This window comes from Halichondria panicea, chromosome 4 (genome assembly GCF_963675165.1).
Source record: "Halichondria panicea chromosome 4, odHalPani1.1, whole genome shotgun sequence".
NCBI classification, from domain to species: domain Eukaryota; kingdom Metazoa; phylum Porifera; class Demospongiae; order Suberitida; family Halichondriidae; genus Halichondria; species Halichondria panicea.
In genome coordinates, this window is record NC_087380.1 from 4,595,867 (window position 1) to 4,605,309 (window position 9,443).

Sequence of the window (9,443 nt, forward strand, 5' to 3'; positions counted from 1 at the left end):
TTTTGGAGGTGTCTATGGGATTTAGAAGCCCAAAGGCACTGATTTAGTATCCCGAGCGTAGCGAGGGTACTAAAGTGGCTGAGGGCTTCTAAATCACATGGACACCGACAAAACAGTGTCTAGCTCATTTAGATACTAGTGCGCATGCGCAAACTGCTTGACTACAATACAATTACTTGACAACGGAATACTAGGTATACTAAGTAAATTTGCAGGTATACTAAGTCCCATAGTATACCTGCTCTGAGGCACTTTTCCCATGTACTTCCCATGTAGATCTTATCAACTAGTGTCTAAAGCTAGTATAGAATTTGTAGAGAAAATGGGCGTGGTCTAGCTCAGTTTCATTTGCTAGCTGCATCGTTGCGAGCCGAGTGACTCGTGAACAACATTCAGTGACTGTAGCTATGGGTTAGACGAAGTGAAGGAAGTCAAAGATGCAGGATGATTGTCTTGATGTCTCAAAACAAGCCTTTTTATAAGCGCCAGAAAAAAATAATTCCAGCAACGGTTGGCGCTTTTTTAGGACCTAAAAAATTATACTGATGCTGACGTGGCGCTGTAATTACATCATAGATAGTAGAGGGAAGGGATTGGAAACACAGGGATTTCACACGGCCCATGCGTGTCGCACCGGAAATAGAAATTTAATTGGGGCTAAAAGAGAGTGAACAGCTAGCTGTCTCTGGCCCACAGTAGCTACTAGCTACTACATACATAGATCTGAACTAGTTTCTTTGGTTTTCTCTGTTGCATTGAAGAGTTACACATCCTATTATAAAGACCTTAACAAACCTTCAAAGAACAAGACATGCGCACCCACAAAAAAAAGTATAGAGCTCATGACCATAATTATAGACTGCACACACAATCACAAAGGATGCATGGAGAAATGATGATGTTTACAAACATAAAACATAATTTTTGTAAGTCTGACGACGTTTAGGTAGTGGTGTATTTCCGTCATCTGGTCACTACACAGCTTTTGCACGACCAATCGTAATGAATAACAGTGTCCCTTCCCTCTGTCATTGGCATACCAAACTTTTCCAAAGGGTCTTGGCAGATCCTCAGATGTTCTGAGTACCCTGGGAAAGCAATTTACGGGTAAGTTTGAATTAGCATATTTCCAAAACTATACAGGTTAGCAAGGAAAAACTTTTCTCAAGGCACATCGGGATCATTAGGCAATATGTAGACCTGAACAATAGTGATGTACAATGTATTGCTAACCAGCAACTCCCCCGCAAACAAACGTACTTACGAATTCTTCTTTTCACACTTTTATGTTAATATTAAAAAATAAACAGCCTAATTCTCAACTTAGCTATGCCTAAGGCATATTTCAATGCTTCCTCTACACTGTGATCACTCTCAAGCAACCATGGCTACTTCCTAGCTCAAGATATCCCCCACAAAGTTTCATACCTTCGTAAAATAGTGTTACATGGACCTCTGATGATCAAATAAATTAGGTAAATGATGTAAACCATACATTTACTATGGATAATGTACATACAAGCTCTGCCAGTGCTTACTGGAGTTTTCTTCAGTTTCTTCTCTGCAGCTGTCTCGCAATCAATCGCAATCAATACTTGCGGAATGCAACACGCATGGTGTCAGAATTCTCTAGGGCAATATCTATGGCAATACATTGGTCACCTGAGATGTTTCCAATCCCTCCCCTCTACTATCTATGATTACATCATGCAATTACGGTAGCCTGAGCTAAAGAATAAGTTCCTTATTATAATTGTCAGTCCCCACTACCCCCCATGATATGCGGGCTGGTTTAGTGGGGATTTGATTTATATCCCAGGGGGCCTGGTTAAAATCAAATCCCCACTCATACCCCCACTTAACAACCCCGGGATTTGACTACACGCGTGCATGTGCTATACTTTTCCGGATATTACTGTTGTGAGTTTGTATATTGAGAAAGTCAAATTCCCCACCCTATCCCGCACCTCGGGGTTACTTGCTGAATCAAAACCTCACTATGTCCCCACTGTGCTGGGTGGGCAGTGAACTGTCGATGAGGGGGTTTAATTAATGTCCGACGGGATCCACTGACTCCACCATCGAGTTTCTGCAATAAAAAGTTACAACTAACATAAATTTCAAAGATGCGCACGAGTTGTATACCACCTACCATTTATAACTAAAACAAATCAAGATACTTTAATACGATAGTACAACATTAATAGAGCCAAGGGTATGTACGTGCCTCTGATTTTAAAGAAATTGAGTGGATACTTACGCCACATAACTTAAGTTTTCAGAAAATCTGACTCTAAAAAGTCCATATACATGTACTGGCAACTCTATTGTATATATAGATACCAAAGTTCGTCATGACACTCGAACATCCATTTCAAATCAATCAGCCAGAACTTGTAGCCACCCCAGCACTTGTAGACTTGTCTATATGGCTGCGTGTACATAGTTTTAAATTGTATTTTACGCATGTCAAGTACTTTGGAGTACTCCTGTATTTAGTCGCTTTGGTCTCCGTGCACGTACCTTCCTCCGTAATATGTGACCAACTGCCATAGATCCAGCCGGGGCAGTGGCTAGTGAATAGGCGTCAGTCAGAGATAGAAACCAAGATCAGAGTGCCTAGGAGATAAGACTCGTCCCATCTAACTGGCACGTCCAGGTAGTCTACGACTACAATAACGTTGCGTAATTATGCTTCGATTATCTCCCCACGCAGAGGCAATTAGCCTAATCGAGGCACGCGTCTCCTCTGGGTCTGCTCACACACAAACGTTGTAGCTAGACTCCACCTTGCGCTGCTTGTTTGCACATGGTTTTCCATAGCGTGTTGGTTCGTGACTCCTACTGGGTGGGCCCCTCGTTTGTGTTAAAATCGTTGAATGGAGTCGAAGTCACAAAGACGATGTATTATTCTCTGTTTTGACCGGTAAACTGGAGAAACCCGACTCAAACATGAACGTATTAGTAAAGGCAAGGGCGTATACAGAGAAGAGGGCATGCAACTCGCCCCATTCTCAGAATCATCCGACTTCGTATTGAGCTATTTTTAGAACTGCCCACAAAAACGCCCACGTGTAACCTTTGACCACACAAGGTAAATCAAAGTATTTTTTATATCTGTGCCAGCTAGCTAGCTCGATTGCAGCAGCATAACTAGTTCTCAGCAGCAGTATGGCTTGTACTAGCAGTGTCAAAGGCAAAGGCAAACCATCCAACAGTTGCAACTCCAAGAAGATGAAACCTAGGTACAATAATCTGTCTTCCTGAGTCTCTGGTACTTCTTAACAATGCGCCCAGCACTCAACTTCATGCTCGAAGGGGTTGTCTTGGACCTGGCTGGACTAGGACTGGTCATGACACTTCTCTAAAATAATACTGCACTGTTAGCTAGCTAGCTAGGCAGCTCTGATGTACACGCCCATAATTATAACTCCGTAAACAACACCGCCCACTTGTTCACGTCCGTATACTGGATTCTATTTTTAGCATATCCGGTCTCTGATACGAAGTCGGATGAGTACGTAGGATACATAGTGAGTTGCATGCCCTCTTCTCTGTATACGCCCTTGGTAAAGGTAAGGTACAAACACAAATAAATTAACGTCAACCTTTTTATAACGTCGACTCTTAAAAAAAAATCCATTTCATTCTACTTTAAGGTAATAGTGATTTTTAGAACTGACACAAACGTCACCCTCATAACATCAGCTCCTTTTTAAAACATCGACCGTCGACGTTTTGACACAAACGGCGGGGTGATGGGATGTTGTAGATTGTCGGGTGAAGTCATCCGTGACATCGGTACGGAGAGTAGAACAATCATGTTTTTGACGTACAAACAGGCAAAAACTATATTTAACCATAGGACGTATTTTTGGCTCTTTGGCATGGTCTATATAATTATGTACGCTCTTTCAAATGTACTAGGACTAAAAACCATCACAGAATTGAACCTTGTGAAAAGTAATCTCAAAGACTTTTTACCGGCATCAAATCAAGATCGACCCGACTCACAAACCCCCCCTCCCAGTCACAAAGAACTAGAATGCATGGGAGTCATAGAGGAGCCCACAGAATGAGTGAATAGCATGATGACTGTAATAAAACCAAACGGAACTGCGTGTATGCTATGATATAAGAGTGTTCTGGCAAGTTAAGCTCGACCGAGAAAGTGCCAAACTCAATACCCAGGTACATGTATACTAGACTCCCCTTTGGCGTTCTTCTGCCCAAGACATATTCCAGAGTAGAAGTTCTTGTAGATGCGCCACGTTGTAGTGAACGAAGGGATCAAACAAGAAAATCGATTCGACTACATACCGCACCAAGTTTATTCACCTCCCGCTCCTCGAGTGGCATTTAAACAGCAAATCGACCTTGCAATATGACCAACCAATTGCATACGCATACCAATTAACGCAACTACGCACAAATCGAGAAAGAAACGCCTGCCATTGTGTTCGGAGTTAATTGTGCATGTGAACACTGACCACAAACCCCTTGTCGAAAGCCACTGTATCAAGTACCCGATAATGTCGATTCAAAAATATTCTCTCACCGTTAAATATAAGTCCGGAAAAGAGCTATTCATTGCAGACACTCTCTTTCGAGAAGCAGATGAACTAGAATTCAAACAGTACAACATTAATGAAGATGATTTCGTTAGTTATCCCTGCGATTTGATAGAAACTTCAACCACGAACCCAAATACGAACCAGGGCACCGGGCCACTGAGCCCATTTCATTAATTCGAGGACTACTCACAAACCAGAACGTTATGCTGCTGAGACACATCTAATTTGTTGTGTAGTTTTATCATAGTACTTTTAGAATCAGACTGTTTAGTTATACTATTATATCATACACACTGTGACAGACAGTGGCGATAAAACTCCAGCTGTGGTCTAAGCAACCACTAGTGCGTACCGGTTTTTGGACAAGGTCTCCATGGATCTCTCGCTCGGTGGGGACAAATTCCAGATGGTGTCATTCTATTATGGACTTTATTATGTTATAATAGGAAAGGCTCAATTGAAAATTGGCAACCCCTTCGACGAGAGTCCCAGTATGGCAGGAATGTTTGAGGCTAAGCGGAAAAAACCAGAAAGAGCCTTTGGGTCAATTTTTCCGGGGCCAACTTGCACAACAAGCTCAACCAACAAGAAAGTACAAACAAGGCTGTACAGTTCTGGACCCTGCTCTCAGACTCTGTTCAGAACCCGCCCACTTCGATCGTTGATCCTGAAATCGTGCAGCCGTCGGATTTCTTTGAGGTTGCTTAATACTGTCAAAATGTAGATTTGGACGAGCCTGTGCCCCTCAATGGTAGTCGTAAATCAAAGTTGGCTACTAGAGATTATACTAAGGAGTGTCTGTGGCAGAACAGAGGGGCAGCTAGCCAGCTTTGTCAAATAGAAATTGTAGGTAAGCGAGTAAGTTAGTCATTTCAAGAGACAAAAAGCTGCAAGACGATTCCTCTCGCAGTTCTCCGAGCAGATGGACCATTAAGCTTACAAAGATACGGGTAGCTCTCAATGGCACCCTCAGCTGATGTGTATTGAGCTGTAGAGTTGGCCGTTGAAGATATCGTTTCCTGGAGAAGTGACCATCACCCCTTAACAATGGCCCTAAGCATGCAGTACAAACCTCATTCTACGTAGACGACGAAAAGTTGCTTTAGGAAAAACTTGTGAAGGATATCGTCACCTGAAAACACTGTGATGTGATCGAGATTAGTCTCCTGGTGTGCCAGGTTGTCAGCTCTGCTGGCCTTGCAACGTAGCACTTTCCACCCATTCCAGACAGACGATTCCATGGATGACACGGGGAACCAGACAGATTTATGCCTAAAGAAATATTCAATGTTGCCATAGGAGTTATGCCAGCGATAGTCGCCAACCGTAAATAAGAATCTGGCTCTCAAGCTTTTCAATGTGAAGGACACTTCATCAATGGTTGTTGCTCTTCGAGGCAGTTTTACAGTGGCGAGCATCATACAAAGGGCAGTGCTCCTTCTCATATCACTGAATATGGGAACGTTGGAGTTTCACGGTTGCCATCAAATTGGGGTTGTATAAGAAACGTTTCTGTGCCTGCGTGCACGGCGACGGTTTACTGTAGTTGCACCCTGGTGGCTAGTGAGCACCCGAACGAACGATTGACTCATGTGCGAGAAATATAAACCAGCGACAAACTTGCAAGAAGAAAGAAGCAGTGTTCTCGTTGAGTATCCGGCACCTTATCAATGCTTATTACTTAGCGACAGTTCTATTGTCATTCAGGTGAGAAATTTAGGCAGAATTCCGGACTTTCAGGCTACTTGCAGTTCTCCATTCAAGAACGCAGTAGCAACTTACAGATTCAAATCAGACTACCAGCGAAAACGTTTCATCGTCCTTGTGCTGCAGTATGTCAGCACAAGAGCACATACACACGTTGACTATACTTGTACAGTATATACTTTCCTCCCGCCCGTTGTCGGCCTCAACCTGAGAACTTGTGTATATGAAAGCTCTGGTGTACTGTGATATATAGAGGTAGAATGATGGTGGCAGTTGACCAAAATCTCCATCCACCGAAAACTTCTTGAGCACAATGGATGAAAGAGACAACAATTTCTCCAAACACCAACCATAGACTGGTGGAGACAATTTACTGGATTACATTTATCCTGAGTCTTTGATTTCGGTGTACGACGTACTTGCTGATGTTGTGAGGTTCCGAACGTACAGTCTCTCTTCTTGTTGTATGTGCTTTTGTGGGCGGGTTTGATTTGCAAAGCTGATAATGCAAGTGGCTGTTGTGTGCCTGGAATTAGCTTGTACGTAGCCGAGTCCCACCTAGCAGTTTTGGTCAACTACGCACCTGGTCCAACTCGGGTGTACAGTGCTTTTGCCCAACCTGAGGTTAACTCCAGAACACTCCAACATGAAAGACAACAACCATGTCACACACCACCCCACACTCTCACACATCTTGCACCGGCCTGCACTTGTACTCACACTGTACATTTATACAGCACTATGAATATGGACATCTAACTGACATGCCCTATAACCGACCCGCAACCGCCAAATATTTGATACAACCAACTAACATTCAAGATAGATCCTATGTCAAGATTTGAAGTCAGCCAAGGCATACATGCTAAGAACATTTAAAGGCAAACAATGAGTTAAAACGTTTTTATTAAAATTGCACACTAGATAATTGACTAGCCTCGTCCAGGCCTTACTTTTCTTGCTGTTGTTCATCCATAAATAGAAGGTAGCGAAAGCCAAATCGAATAATAATTATACAATACTGCGCAGCTTCTCGTGGTTAATTAAAGCGTCATTGGTTGGTTAGCAGCTGCTGATGTCATCAAAATAGTAGTGTTATTATCTCAGCAATGGAATAAGCATAGAGGATGTTTTTGGTATCAAATTGTAGCCCATTAACTACAACATTTTCAACTCTAACCATATACATAATTATATACCCTGTGAACATAAGGACACCTGAGGAGTACTCTAACCGATAAAGGATATTATCTGAGGCCTTAGTACTCTAACCGATTTGTTTTATTAATCCCCCTTCCCACCACCTCATGTTTTAGCACCATTTCTTAGCCAATCAACGTTACTATTATTTTTGCCATTTTGCTAGAGTAGGTGGGCGTGGTCACGACCACGAGTGAAGCTAAATACATGTGCAGGAATATTCCAATGATGTAATTGCCTGCTGAACCATTTAAACGGACGTACCGAGGTGGGAATTAGCTCCAAGTATTGTGTATATATTTCCTGAAGCTTTATAGTACTGGTGCATGCAGTATATATACATACTGTGTTGTACTTAATAAAACACAAGTAGATCCATATAGATTGTCCACAAGGAATAAGTTCGTCATTGGTATTGACTATACATTGAGCGTCAGGGGTGCATGATTAATGTGTTATCAGCACATGCACATAACATCCATGCATTTATCAGTTTTATTTGTACATTAATTGTTATGACATTAATTGTTGATTTACCATAACTGCAAAACAATACTAATATAAACAGTCTAATGTAAACAGTCTATTCACCTATACAACGTACGAGTCGCAGCCAGTCTATAGCTAGAGTGAGTTTAAATACATGTGTATGGTGGCACGATACAAGTGCGGACACTATCAATGCGCATTGTAACTGGTTTGAGCATTCAATGCGAATTGTAACTGACTCTAGTGCGGAAAGGCCTTAACATTTAAGTACTAAGCTTGTAGATCTACACAGTACAGTGTGAAGGTAGTCTGGGGGCCAGACCTAATAGTTCGGGGGCAAAATCTAGAGAGCTAGGATTAAGGTCTGGAGACTCTTGCAGCATTTCCGTGTGCTCTAGCGGAATGTGGCCAGAGCCAATGAAATTCATATCCTATGCCATGTGATTTTTACCCAATGTATTGCCTATGTGAAATTTGGATTACAGCCAATGGAATTTGGATACAGCCAATGACATTGCTACATCTACTCCTTCTTCATAACCTCCAATATAACAGTCTCCTCCCTAGTTGACATTCCAAGAGGACTCCCCCCTCCGAGAAAAGGTCTGGCCCCCAGACTAAGTGTGAAGGCATGACTGAGAAGGTATTGTCAGTACATGTAATAATTATAATTATAATTATTGTACAGCTTCAGCTTGATTCCTAAAAAACTCATGACACCAGGTGCACTAGTCTCATGAATCAGCCGCACCTTTGGTGTCAGTCTGAGCACTCTTTACGTGAAGTCATTTCACAATGGAATGTATTACGTCACTGTACAAGCTAACAAAACCATAAAAATGCAACCACATCCGCTATCTCTGCTCAGCCACATCACTGCTTGCTGCTCAATCTCATGTAAAGTTTCACTATTTGCTGCCTCCTATTCAAGTCACCTGATGCTTGTGAGCAATCTCATTGGTCACCTTGGAAATCCGACGTGGCCCATGAGTTCATGTAAAGAGTACTCAGACAGACACCAAAGGTGCGGCTGATTCATGAGACTACAGGTGCACCAGTCTCTAACCCATCCGAAGTGCTTGTTTCGCAGCAAATCTTGCAAGGAGAATTTCAGGGGTTCTGGGACTCAGAGTAGAAGGTAGTAGCCGATCTCTTCCCATTCCTCCCGAAACTGGGGGAGTAAAATAATGTTAAATGCTCAATTCTCTCACTCTCCATTCAATACCAGATGTCATCCGCGTTCTTCAGAAAACTTGTCAGACTATGAGTGGCTATAGGTATCAAGCATGGGATGACTGGACAAGAGCCAAGAGAAACAGAGCTTTCAGGAGCTTCATGAGCTCAATTAGCCTCCTTCACAAGGCCTAATTATTAGCCTCTCTTCGAGGAAGAGCGGCCTGGGATCGAGGCTAGAGCTCAATATGCAATATCATTGCACAGGAAGCCATCTTTGAGGAATAAAATTCAAAGGTC

At 42.5% G+C, this 9,443-nt stretch overlaps 1 long non-coding RNA gene across 1 annotated transcript; it reads right to left on the minus strand.

Annotated features, from left to right (window-relative positions):
• Positions 1–427: 427 nt before the first annotated feature.
• On the minus strand, positions 428–9,419 carry LOC135335234 (uncharacterized). The gene is made up of 3 exons (XR_010394467.1): positions 9,196–9,419; positions 1,968–9,141; positions 428–1,088 (listed from the first exon to the last, which is right to left on the minus strand). It is a non-coding gene; the product is annotated as an uncharacterized LOC135335234 (long non-coding RNA).
• Between the last annotated feature and the right edge of the window lie 24 nt (positions 9,420–9,443).